Below are 13,363 nucleotides of genomic sequence, written 5' to 3'. Positions count from 1 at the left end.
CGACCGCCACGTCTGTCGGCTTTTATAAACGAGCGTTTACGCGCTATGGACAATTTAACCACTCCACTGAGCCCGCCTTGACAGAGATGAGTAGAGAGATGTGGGAGAGAGAGAGAGTGAGAGAGAGGCAGACAGAGAGAGAGAGAGAGAGGGGATGGGGACCATGCTGCTAGGTGACTGATGGGAGATTTAATCAATAGAGTAAGCACATTTACTCTCATGATGCTCACCCAACATCCATATTCATAGTGTTAATTCTCTCAACGCCTACGCTGTCGCACACCACAAAAAATTATAACGCATGGAGGATTTCACTACATCTCATCAGGCCTCATCAAAGGCCAGTATCATCACTGCTAATTATGTGTAGCGTCATGGGCTAAACATCAGTGTGGTGCTCTAGTCAAATGATTTTATTCTAGATCCAAGCTTAATTCAATAACCAAAATAACTGCTGCCCATTACCTCCTGGCACATACACCTTAACAGCCCAATATTCCCCTTATTGTTAATGGCACCGCCTGCATTTGGAAGCATGCAGCACATCCTGGAAGATAAAGGTTTCATCAGTACAGTGTCCTTGGCAACTAATCCTACCTTTGTAAAGACATAAAATATAAACTGCATTATTGAGAATATTTGGATTGGCTGTGTCTTCACTGTGCCATATAACGTCTGGTCAGTCATCACTGTACTTATGTGAATCCAGACATTAAAGGACATCTCTTGAGGTTAAAGAATAACAGCTCACTCTTTCATCACCCGTATCTGCCCCGGAAAACATACTCCACCTAGCAAACTGGACTCCATAGACTCAAACTTGGAAGGCTGTGAAGATATGTAGGAGTGGTCGCATTGGGTCGCATACAGCTGACTCTACAACCAGACAGGAAATTTGAGAAAAATTCTCTTTTTTTTTCAATGTCGATTCTGGCAGCTATGATGTAGTATAGAGATGTTCCAATACCTTTTTTCCTACACAATACCGATTCCAATAACTAAACTTGCGTACACACTGACCCTGTACGGATGTGAAATGAATGTTTTCATTGTTGTATGGCCTGGGCCTGAGTTTTTCCCCTTACACTTAACAGATATGCAAAGGACAGATGTAAGATGGCTGGCATGTCCTTGAAGTTACAGCCCGCTCTCACTCCCAACCCTTTAAATACAGCAGCCTGGTCAGTGGTTAATGCTTCTAAGTTGGACGCTGTAGTTACCCGTATATTTCGTTTGGGTGGTTAGGTAGGTCATTCACAGGACTTTCCCTCTAGTCTACCAAGGCTGTTTCAGTATATCACATATTTAAACTATTATTCATCCGAGCAGATCCCAGGACTGCCTCACTCTTGTTAACTCACAACAATTCTGAGCTTGGCGTACTTGTATGTGACTGGCTGTGTTTCGCTGTGTATTTTATCTCTGTTCTATTTCTTCTCCTGTACCATACTGTACCGTGCGCTACTACATGGTAATGTGCTGAAAGCTTTTTCATCACTTCTCCTATATTCCAAAACTGTCACATTAGAATTTGCTGCACAATCACTCACCACCTAAATCACTCTCCCCTCTCTTTCGAATATATATGCCCTGCCCTGAAAAACCGAGGTCAATAAAACTAAATCAACTTAAGTTTTCTCACTGTAAGGCTGTTATTATAACTCAACAGCATGTAACATTTACACGTTCTACCCTCAGAGTTTCCACAGCCCCACAAGTGTGGAGCCACACCGCAGTCACTCGGCAGCCGGTCAGCCGAGCCCTGTGAAAACCGTTTCTGTTTGCCTCTAATACTATCAGGTTGCCAGACTATTAGCGCTGCAGCCCCACTCCGCTTTGTTCCCCCTGCCAAGGCAAGTTACATGGCCTGCCTCAAAGTCAGTGTTTTCACAGCTAGACATACATTACTGTGTGACATCGAGCCCAGGGGCTTATAGATCGCCTAGCTTGTATGACAGGAGCCTTTATGGCTTTTGCAGCAATGTATGACAGCAGTCTGCCTGCCTCAATACTTGGCAGGGATAACTACAGTATACCACAGTGAGATCAGACTAGAGCAACCATATGAGGGCCTGTGGCAGCAAGTGTTTCCATAGCTACAGTGGGCCGAGGGGATTGTTTACTGTCCGAGAGTGAGAGATTAAGAGAACGAGAGATTCCCTACGTTTATGCCGAGTGACCATTTCCGCACCATGTTTTGTGTGTGTGGGTGTGTGTGTGTCCCTCATAGATGGAACAGCTCTTATTAGGACCGTGAGGGTGCCCAAGAGCATGACCCACTGCGCTGACTTTTAATAGCACCCCCCTGCCTTCGTTCTCCATACACACAAATACATATGCAAAGCCTACACACACACATTCACATGGTACGCTTCGCCAAGTCAGTGTAATCAGGGCAGCGTAATGTGTTTACCTCTCTGAGGTATGAGAGTTTGATTAAGGAGCAGCCATCTGGCAGAGGAGAGGAGAGGAGAGGAGAGGAGAGGAGAGGAGAGGAGAGGAGAGGAGAGGAGAGGAGAGGAGAGGAGAGGAGAGGAGAGGAGAGGAGAGGAGAGGAGAGGAGAGGAGAGGAGAGGAGAGGAGAGGAGAGGAGAGGAGAGGAGAGGAGAGGAGAGGAGAGGAGTGGAGAGGGGAGATTCCTACTTTAATGAATAATCTCAAGCCTTTCATTGTGATTATTGTACCCATACAAGACAGGCCTGCACTACCATCAATCAGTAGACTTGCAGCTCAACCTCTAGGACAAACTCTATCGGACATAAAACCGACAATTACCACCCACAACACCTGCCCCACATCATCATCACACAGACATAAACCAGTGGTGTCTAAACGCTGACATTACCATATTATCAGAGTCGAATGTCATCGTTTGGCACTTATTTTTCTCCAATCTGCTCTTAATTAGCCAACAGGGCGTCCATTTAAGGACTTGATATCGACAAGTAATGATGGGTAGGAAACGATAGACCTTTTTCAAGAAGAAAGACAACCACCAATAATGACAATCAGCTACAATATAGTAATTGACTGCTCTGCTAAGCTGCCAAGAAATCTTCATTGTTCTGTAGAAATATTACAAAAATATATATGAGATTAAGGTCAGGCGATGTCTACTGAACTGTCAAATGACGAATGTCTGCAGTCAAACATTGTGATAAACGAAGGGGTTTCTTTGAGGTAGTGTGTGTCCCCTCAGAGTAAGACAGGAGTTGCTCATTAGTCGCTCTGACGGAAACCTCCAACTGCCGAGAAAACTTCCTCAGAGGAAGTCGGATCAACTCTCACAACCCTGTCTGGAGACATACATCCCCATGCAGGGTTAAAAGGGTCTTCTACTTTGTTACACGTGACCGTAACTTTGCTGTGTTCAGCCACAGAAGTTTGGAACAAAGTAGGCCGGCTAGCTATACTGACGAAGCTAAGCTAAAAATAAAAACGTAAATAACAACGACACAAATGACAGACTCGTAGAGAAACACTGCTGCCACCAATGAAGCCAAGTATCTTGAGTTCACCTAACAGGGCAGCTTTAAAAATAAATTAATTAATGGGACATGAAGAAGAAAAGTTTGCGTTGAGCAACAACAAATTTCTTTTCATTTTCTCTCCCACATTTCACAAATGCCAACAGCACCTTTTGGGCTTAAGGATTCCAAAATCCCAGTTGGAAACGTCATCAGGAACGCCCCCCTAAAGCCGGAACACTGACACGAAAAATCCAAGATTGCTGCTCTGTGCATCAACAGTAAGTAAAAGCTGTTTATTAGCCATTTAGTCTTGTTTTTGTGTCATTAAATCAGTCATACACATGCAACTTCTATCTGTGGACATGTTATTGTGTTTCATGCCCAAAATATCACGTAGTGTGTCGTTATCGGCAGGTTTTAGCAAACAATGCTTCAACACCAATAGCTAACTTTTCCGATTTCTTAACAGCTGGTTACTGGATAGCGGTCAACTGGGGTGTGACGTCATTCCTGGCCCCGTAATCCGACTTCCGAGGTAAATGGAAATGCGCCATCAGTAGTCGATGATGGCCAATGGCATCATCCATTGGCCCAACCCTATAGATATTGCTGTAAGTAATGCTGCCTCCTAGTTACAATAGCACATGCAATGAAAATACAGTGTTCGGTGTAAAATATGAATGGAGGCCATTGTTAAAGAAGACAGCAGTATCTTGAGTGTATATAACCTTCCTCTCTCCTCCCTGTGGTACCTGACAGGCCTGTAGCTAAGCTCACCCTCAGCCATTACTTCTACTGTAGCCTTCCTGCTCCATTAAACTCAACAAGCTTAACTCAATGGCCTTCATTCCTCACGGCGACGGCTTCTGCTTCATACCCTAGTGGCTTTTAACAGGAGTGGGGCAATTTGAGTGGAGGGGGGACAGCATCGCCCTTGTTAACACAAAATATGTCATGCATTGCCCTTGTTAACTTTAAAAGAAAAACCTGTGAAAACAATATTTTACCTTCTCTGCTGTCCCCAATGCTGAATATAGAGATATTGCTCACCGGAGGCCGAGGCAAGGACCTAACAACAGCAGTAAAAAGGAGCTATTAAGTTATACTGTCCTTGTCCTGCTGTGGCGTTTAATCGCCGGTTTTAATATGCAACAAGGAGACGACATCCCACTTACAGTCCGGTATCGTGCTGGACTCCATACTGAGTCAGCGATTATTGATCACGGTTGGAAGCGTTTTGGAAAATAATCTGTTTTATGGCAGTTCCCCCAAGTGTTATTGTTCAAGGGCCCAATCCTTAAACTGGATATGTGACAAACAGGAAGCCCTGTGCGAGGCAGGATAAAAAAACAAAAAACACCACCCTCAGATTTAACGACAGCGCCCTTGTTTCAAAAAGCGGCAGCTATTTTGATCATTAAATATTAGAGGAATCAAAAAGTAGTAAAACATTTTCCGACAAGACCAGTGAAAAATGAAGCTCCATTTTGAGTGATCAGCTGCAAGAAACAAACACACATCCAGAGAGTGAACAGAAGTGGCTTGTGCTGCGAGGGCAGACAGGTATAATAGAGAAAGTTTTAAATTGTGCCTCTCTCAAGTAATAATGTGAGGAGAAATTTAGAGAATGTGTATCTGGGACACATAAATAAATATTTCATGGCATATTATGAATAGGTTCTTTGTTTAATTAGACTCGTGGAGTTGTCCCCTTCAGCCACTTCTGTCACGTTAGCATGAAAAAATACAATCCTTTCCACTTTAATTATAAAAGTTCTTCAGGCCAATACGCTACGTTATAATTTAATCTATCAAACTTTTATATAAAAACAAGCCATACAGTCTGTCAGGGGCAGGCATATAATTACTTGATTTAAATCTTAACTCCATTTTTATGTTGTTTCAAACTTTTTTCATAAACATGTTGTAAGGGCATTTGCCACATTTTAAAATGACTGCTAATTGCAGAAGTCGATGACAATAAATCGAATGAAAGTTCGGTGCTAATTGCACAGCTGAACCGCAAGTAATCACAAAGTGGCTGAAAACAACTAGATCACATTTCGATTTCTATTAAAACAGTAGCAGAAAAAACTACATTTTTACATTAGCATTTAACATCCCAACTATGTGTGCTCTAAAAAACAATCTATGAAAATATTTACCTCAATTAAATGTAAGTAAATTAGCGCATCAATCTTTTCTTTTCAAGTTAATTAAATCTGGCTCAAGCCTGGCAACTCATTACATTTGCTGGCCTAGTTGTAAGCACACACACACACACACACACACACACACATTTATATTTTGTTTTATATACTATATATATACTGCGTACTTTTCCTGTTTGGTTTGATCTAAAGTAAATATTTTGATTGTGAGGCCATGCATCATTTTCAACCTTACAGTATGAGTTTAGCAGCAGCTCATATTCTTTCTCTTTGTGCAGCACTGCAAGTCGAGCTACATCAGGTGAAAATGCTGTACTGCGTCGGCCACAATTAATTGCAAATAACCTGACTCCACGCCCTCTGCAGCGCTCTGCATTGGAACCTTTCCCGACCTGGCTGCAATTATCTCAGAAAGGCTTTTGCTCTGACTCTGTTGTGAAATGGAGCTTATGAAACTCGGTGACAGCCATTCTTTTGCTCTGTTTCTTTCTGTCTTTGTCGGCGATCTCGTTGTGAAAGCCTGTGGAGCTACAGTGTAACACACCAGGGAGGAAATACTGGACACAGCTCTGATGCCTTTCATCTTCACAGACTGGGAACAGCTTCCTGTTTTTCAATGGACACACTAATTAGCATGAATTCAAACATGCACTTCGCCCAGACAAAGATGTGAACAGAAGCATGCTGGCACACAGGCACGCACACACGCGAGCGCGCACGCACACACACAAATACACGTGTGCACGCTCGTGTGTATGAGTGCACATACATACACGATTGCAGCACACGAAAATACAGTCAAACTGCAGCCCTAATTCATTTTCCACTTCTGCACTTCTTTTGTGCACTTTACACCGCACCAGCAGAGGGGGAGGAAGAGGGGGAGGCTGAGGGTGGAGAGGGAGGGTGTCCACACTTCCAGCATAGTTTTTACGTAATATTTTCTTTTCTTTGAAGTGGCACGGCTAAATGAGTTTTCAAATCTCCGTAGGTTTCAATACCACAGAGAAATACGACCACAGTTGATAGGCACCACTTACATTCAATTATCTTTGTTCCACACGCAGAGCACTAACACACACACACATGCAAGAAAATACACAGACACATCAGTTATTTCTGTGCAGAAGAAAATTGTGACTCATTACCAGCCCATTGTGAACAGTGAGGCACTGCTTCAGAGCCCTCTATCTAAAATTATGTAGATACGGTGCTCTGCTGCACTTCACATACATCAAGTAAAGAGATACATAGAAATCCTGTGGGGGTGTAGAAAAGATGATGGAAATGAAATGCTTCATTAAGCAGCAGCTATGGCTTTTGTTTTGTCAGACATCTGATGAATTCGGAAGTTACTCTATGTGTACAGACTCAAGGTGCCTCAGTGCACGGGGCTTTGTGTACAGTACACATCTCATTTTACGATTGGTACAAGTGCAATAAATTATACTTATGCTAAACAAAAGGATAATTGTTTTGCGATTTTATTTGGTCCAATTTGGTGATTACTGGGCTTGGTATGGTGCTGAATCAAGTCCTTAACTGTGCATCTGAGAGTCGTCAAGGTCAGACAGTTAGCATACTTCCCACGTAATTACAGATAAAAGAAAACATTTTGTTTGGTATGTCAAATATCTTAAACAGGATCTATTAAAGGTGTATTTTCACATTTAAAAAGTGATGAGGGTACTCCTAATGCCAATCAGTGCATCACCCCTTTAATTTTCATCATATGGACAGAGATGTCACATACAAATATATACATTTTGACCCCCAGAGTAAAAATTTTATATATCACAATAAATGATGTAAGATCAATAATAATAATAACTTAATATATACAGCACATTAAACACAGATACAAAGTGCTTACAAACAAGATATACAGTTAACATTACGGTTGGGCCATATCCAAAATTGTATTTCACGATATTGTCCCACCCAAACATTAGGGTAGATATTATCGTCCCTCCATCTAAAATATTGCCAAATTGTCAAGCAGGCATTCTTCTTAGAAACTAAGTCCTCCATGTCTGTATGTTGAAGAGCTGCATGCATGCAGCTACATTACACCAATAAACCTGTAGTAACCTCCAAAATATTGCTGTGTGTTGCCTCCACTGCCACAACAGCTCTGTGTGCATTATCTTTAAAAAAAAATAAAAAGCCCAAACATGCTGTAACGGCTGTTCAATATTATGAAAAGTAGCCTAGTAAACATAGTAAAAGAAAACATGTTTACACAGCACATTTATATGACACTGTAAGAACAGTTAAAAGCAAAACTAGTGAATAATAATAGTGCAAATGGATAAAAGTACAGCAGTAATAAAACAAATAATTGAATTTTTCCTGTACATGCGCTTTTATATGAAAACAGGTTTCCACAAACAATTTTAAAGAGGACACTGAAGTTGCTAGGCTGATTGAGGGAGTTCGATAAACAAAGGCACCTTTTGTGACAAGGCGGGACAATCAACAGGAGGAAACACCTCTGCTTTTATGCAACCAAAACAGGAAAGGGCAGTGTCACTATCCCCAGGTAATGGTAGAGGACCTGAAATAACTGTGGAAACTCTACACTGCAAAGGAAAAGTACCCTGCTGACAGAAGAGGCAAAGAAGACGAAGAGTGGGAGTGACTGAAACCGAGGTAAATGGACAGGAATTCACTTGATGGAGAATGCCATATCATAGCACTGAGATCGGGGTTTCTATTTCAAATTGGGATTCTTACAGTTTATTTTTGCTTTGGAATGTAGCCAGGCTGCTAGCAGTAGCGATGTTGCTAACGCTGTGTTTGCGACAGCCGCACTAACACTAATACCAAAGGGAAATGCTGAAAAGTTGAAAAGTTGTCCATTTCTGCTTTAAATATCGAATGTCATTACTGTGGCACTCCCAACTCACATGAGTATAATTTAAAAAAGGAAGCTGAATCAGTACAGTAAATGTCATCTGGAAGTCTGAAAGTTTAAAAATTGATCCAATGATGAGTATTTCCAGAGCTGCATGAGCACGTTTATGATCAATTTTGAAACTTACAACAGTGAAGTTGAGCTTCCTGTTGAATGGCAAAGCAAACTCATTTTGTGTTATATTTCAAGCCTAGCTGGTGTTTTGACTTATATGAGTCCATAATGGCAAAAGTGCAATTTGTGGGTGAACTATCCCTTTAACCTTTGACATAACCACCACTTAACTCCAAATGCAGTGTGAAGATGCATTATCAGATCCATAACCCCTGACCACAACCATCTAGAAGGTGATCATCACCAACTGGACCGTCTCCCACCACAGATGTTAAATTGAATTTAGTCACAGCATCTCTAGAAGTTTCAGCCGCTTTCACCAACACCAACTCATCACCCCCACCCACATTCACATGGCTCTTGGCACAGACTGGGAACTCGGCTGTAGTTCTTGGATTCTGGACAGTGCTTCATCACATCTGTGCTGCTCCACCTCCTGTGGCGGCGCAGTGGGGGAATACGTCTATAAATCTAACCGTCACATAGCAGGGAAATTAAGTTGGCAGAAAGATGGACGAGAGAGCAGTATGCTGAGAACAAACAATACGACCAGTATTGGTCTAAATGATCACACATGGTGGAGAAGGCATCACCGCTCTGTATTCTAAATCCATCTCTCTCTTACACATTTACTACCACCGTCTCTCTCATTCCTTTCCAACAAACCCAATGCTCCCATTTCCTCTCTGTCTCCCAGTCTTTTACAGCACGTCTGTTCACTGCAGCTTGTTCTGCAACAACTTCAGCAGAAATAATTCAAATTCAAACGTGGTAATTGAGTCAGTAAGTGCAATTATCCTCTTTGATGTGAGGAGTGACTCATCTTGAGTCTTTGCGATGCATTTGCGCACTTTGCAGGATTGCCAGTTAATGTCAGCCCACTGACTCATTCTGTTCTCTACCCACTCAGGAAAAAAAAAGAAAAGACACACAAGTTAACTGCTGTATATATTTCCAGCGTAAAATGAAAACTCTCATCGGACAGCTGACAGCCCTGACACACCAAACTGACGTCAAAGAACCAGCTGCGTTGTAGGCCGTCACCTCATATCTCCCGTGTCTCGTTTGCACTCGAACACACCACAAAGACTTCAGCCGGCGGCCAACAAGCCTGCACATTCTGCGCCTGCGTGAAAGGAAATACCCCTCTGCCGATATACAAACAGTTTCTATATGCAAATGGCACTAGCGAAGAGGCAGAGGAGACAAACGAGGAGAAACCATGCTAAATGGGTGAAATCATTGATATTGCTACTTTTCTGTCATTTCTGATTGTAAATAAAGAGTTTTGGACTGCTGGTTTGACAAACGAAGCAATTTGAAGATGTCACTTTGGGCTCTTTACAGGCTAACATTAGCAACCCGTGCTCCTAGCGTGCCAGTCTGCACTAATCTGATTCTGCCATCAAAAGGGGGGTGCAACAATGAAATATGTGAAAATGTGGGACTGACATGCACAACATGGGGCCGAGGAGTGCTTTATGTCAATGACTTTCCTCACAAGTATAGAAGGACAAACTTGCGCATGTGGTACAAAAAGTGCCTGTGGGCTGATAAACAGTGAGTGAGCTAATCAATAGTTTGCAATTTCGGATTTGTTACTAACAACAGTTCACAGCGAGCCTTGTTTCTCATACTGGTTACAGCACTTCACAAGGCTATAATTATCAGGAGTGTTCCAGCTTGTACTTAGATTACAGACCAGTGTGTGTTCTCCACTGTGTCCATTTTTCACTGATTAAGCTTTTTATTTCCTTCTCAACTGATTCAGGAGGTTGAGGCAAAGACAAATAAAAGACGTGATGAATTTGGGAGAAAAAGGAGAAACAATGAGTGACTGAGGACCCACAGCAAGGGAGAGAGGAAGGTTATTAAAGAGATGAAAGATAATGTATGAGAGAGAAGGCAGAGAGTGAAAGATAGAGAAAGAAAGCGACGTGTTGGGTGTGATGGATGGAGTTGAAACGGAGGAGGAGAGGAGGGAGGTATGCGCGTTCTCCACCAACTACCTCTCTGTCAGACACTCAGCTGTGCTGCAGGAGTAGGCGGCTAGTGAGAAGTGTGTGTGTGTGTGTGTGTGTGTGTGTGTGTGTGTGTGTGTGTGTGTGTGTGTGTGTGTGTGTGTGTGTGTGTGTGTGTGTGTGTGTGTGTTTGCGTGCGCTCTACGTAGCATATGTGTGGATATGCCGCATGTACCATGAGTCTGGGGACCGGTGGGGGGTTGACAGATTATCTGTCGAGAAGCAGGTTGGAGGGGTCCCTCTCTCTCTCTTCTACTCCTCATTTTCCACAGTCACTCACTCGCTCGCTCCTCTCGGCGCCGCCCAAGGTCACTGCAACACTGCGAAAGTTTGGAAGGTACATGATACCAGGAGCTCAAGGGTGAGTCAGCACTTTTCCACTCCTGTGCTCGTCTCTAACAGCCAGACTGGCACAAGATCCGAGTGCGCATCTTGTTACACAGTCCAATATATCTCACTTGTATGTCACTGCTGGTGGCATCACGGGTAAATCGTTTGTTGATGAAAAATTGAATGCGTTTACAGATGTTTGGGCTATGTCGTTCTTTAATTGTGATCCAGTTTTGACACAACAGGCAGTGGTTCTAATTTAAGAATTAAGAATTCTGCTTTCATAAAATTAAATCTGTGCTGTTTGATCAAAACCTGTGGTTTTATTATCCACACTTACGGTAAGTGCTTACTCATAATTTGGTTCTGTGTCGGCTTTACTCTCTGGCTTGTGAGAAAATAGGCCAGTGGAAAACAGAAATATCCCACTTTAGAAACCAAAACAATCATCATTTGTAATGTGCTTGTTTGAGGTTCTACGATGAATAAGTGGTGAAATGATCACAGACCCAATTTTAAGTCTGTGGGCAGGCACCCAGCCAGTAATATTATGCATAAAACATGGGACTATGCTTCTTCTTGCCTGACCCTTTGCTTCCTTCCAGTTGTGTCTGCCCAGTAGCAGAGGATATTGGACTTCAGCCTCACACTGCTCCCAGGCCTGTCTCTGGACCCCATCATGTAAGCTTGGCAGGACAACAGACGAAATACCCCAGCACAGACGTAATGTCAGTCCCAATAACAGCACAGACCCAAAGAAAAACAGAAGAGTGCGACATGTTGGATATTTAATCCTGAATGTATCATTCTCAAATTAGTTGCAGTGTGGTTGTAAAATGAACTTAGAGATGATCAGTAAGGTCTGAATTATGTTTGAGACCACATTTCCCACAAACCCTCTGTGTATTAATACATTGTAATGCAGACCCCAGGAACACAAAGCAGGTGGAAAACTGCGAAATGCCAGGAAGCGCCGCCTGCTTGCTTTTGGCATCCATACTAACCAGTGACGGGCTGGACTGTAACTGAAGTTAGAGTAGAATGTTGAGGTACCTGCCCTTTACTGAAGGGTTTTCATTGTTCTGTAGTACATTTTACTTTGCAGATTACATTCTGCATCAGAGCCTAAGTAGCGCATTTTTAAAAACATGTATTCTTTTGGCAATCGGATAAAAAAAAAAACACTGATTCTAATATCAAGAAAAAATGCTGAACTCATAGGACACAGTTTCTACATACATGTGAATATATGTCATTTACTTATACTTGTGATACTTTTTTTGATACTACTACTTTTGATAAGTACATTTAATATCAGATATGATATTAGATACGACTACTTTTACTCTAGTACTATTCATATAGGTGACTTTCAATTTTACCAAAGTAAAAACATTATCTTTACTTATTATGACTTTTCCTTTTAACTTAACTGCTGCAGAAGAAGCAACACCCCGCTACTGCTCGCATGTATTGACCTATCACCTTGCTTCCGCCTCCTGTGTGTCCCCTGCCGACTCCTTCCACAAGTGTTTTACCTTCAGTCGATGTGACAATCTTTGAAAGCTGTGTGCACTGGAAGATCCTTCTCTTTTTGTGACATGAAGCGCTCCCACCAGCATACTATAAGATAACCAGAGACAGAATTCACAAATACATAAAATTATGAAGAGAGATAAGAATGATAAGACCAGGCGAAAACATCCCGTGTGTAAAAACCTCAGGCAGGGACAATTCTCAGCTGTTGCATTTGTAGAACATGGCGGCGGACAGTCATCACAGTTAGTCATGATAGGTAATGAAATATTCATTGATGCTAATGTTTCTTTTGGCATTCAGCCTTTACCTCAAAACAACTGTGGAAGGACTTTTTTGTTCCAAGTGCAGAGTTTCATTTTTGTTCTTAAACCACATGCACACTTCTGCTGAGATGAGGACATTAGCACTGCCTCAGCAACATGATACAGATCTGACAGAAAGCCAGTCGACATTGGGAGGAGCTGGTTATTGGTTGTAATCTGTCATATTTTTATGTTCACTAGTGACTAATAAGGGATACTTTTTTCATTGACTTGCTGATAGGAACTCAAAATGAGGTCAAAATCATTAATTCCCAGAAACAACAATTACTTCTTCCAATGACACATTCCCATGACTCCCTTTCTCCTTTACTTCTCCTTGGCTTTTAATATTTCTCCCCTCTCTCTCTCTCTATCTCTCTCTCTCTCTCTCACACACACACACACACAGACACACACTTCCTGTGTGCCTCCCTCTGTCTCACGGTCTCTCTCCCTCTATGTAGTCCAGCCAACCACTGTGGGTTTTCTGGGATTCCTG

The sequence above is a fragment of the Pagrus major genome, chromosome 17 (genome assembly GCF_040436345.1).
Source record: "Pagrus major chromosome 17, Pma_NU_1.0".
NCBI classification, from domain to species: Eukaryota; Metazoa; Chordata; class Actinopteri; order Spariformes; family Sparidae; genus Pagrus; species Pagrus major.
This window is presented reverse-complemented; position numbering follows the sequence as displayed.